A 1,086-nucleotide genomic window follows, 5' to 3' on the forward strand; every position below is an offset into this window, starting at 1 on the left:
GTGAAGGACAGAGACAGCTCTCCTGCTCTTGTGATCACAAGTTCACTTCTCCTCCCCATCACATGTGGTCAGGGATGAGAGGAAAGGAGAACAGCTCTTCCTTGCTCACACCACTGTAGGGAGACATAGGGCCAGGTCTTCTATACTTACATCCTCAGGACTTTCCTGAGTATTGCAATTGGCTAGAGACAGGGTAAGCTCTTCTTCTCTTATGCCTCGGGGACCTGGTTTCCCACATTGCTCAGGTAAGGGGTGGATGGAATATTCATCTCAGGCCAGCTCCCTGTCTGGGCCCCATGACACCAATCAAGTGGTCATCGTGTGCTTTCTCCTAGCACAGCTATCCCAAGTGGCCATCTGTCTCAGATTCACTCCTGCTTGGGGCTGTGATCTCAGGTGGGGTTTTTCTAGTCTCTGGCTTACCAGCTTAGGAGCCAGTTGCGACCTCCCTGACCCTCAACTCGTGGTCATCTCAGGCTAGCTCATTGACCTGGTGCACTGATGCCAGAGTAGATGTGGCTGCTGAGTCACATGTGTGTTAATAGCTGGCAGAGAGGAGAGAGGCTATATCTACACTCAGTATTCTGACGTCTGAACATGTGAATGATTAGTAGACTAACAGTCCATAAAAAAAAGGTGAGCTCATTTTTTATTCAGCAACTTTGTTAAAACTTATTAACAATAAATTAAACATTTCCAGGTTTAACGTTTAGTGTCACTTGTCACTTGTATATACTCTCATATAATCTGCAAATAAAGAAGATACTGTTACTTCTTCATTTCTGATTTTTGACCCTTTCTACTCCTTTAATTGTCCTATTATTACAGTTAAGATGTCAAAGTACTATGTTGAATAGCTATGGAGAGAGTGCACAACATTGACTTATCCTCAATTTTATCAGAATTACTTTGACTTTCTCTCTATTTAAGCTGATGTTAGCTATGGGCTTGCTGTAAAATGCATTTATTGTATTGAGATATGCTCCTTGTATCTCTAATCTCCCCATGACTTTCATTATGAAGAGAATTTTATTAAAGGTATTCCAGTTTGTTTTTTTGGTCTTTGTGTTTTGGATATCATGGTAA

General features: G+C 42.0%; 1 non-coding gene across 1 annotated transcript; it reads left to right on the forward strand.

The window, feature by feature from the left end:
- The first annotated feature begins 497 nt into the window (after window positions 1-497).
- LOC114619543 lies at window positions 498-623 on the forward strand. The gene has a single exon (XR_003711179.1). It is a non-coding gene; the product is annotated as a small nucleolar RNA SNORA17 (small nucleolar RNA).
- The last annotated feature ends 463 nt before the right edge of the window (window positions 624-1,086 follow it).

This window comes from Grammomys surdaster, unplaced genomic scaffold (assembly GCF_004785775.1).
Source record: "Grammomys surdaster isolate TR1022 unplaced genomic scaffold, NIH_TR_1.0 150, whole genome shotgun sequence".
Lineage (NCBI taxonomy): Eukaryota > Metazoa > Chordata > Mammalia > Rodentia > Muridae > Grammomys > Grammomys surdaster.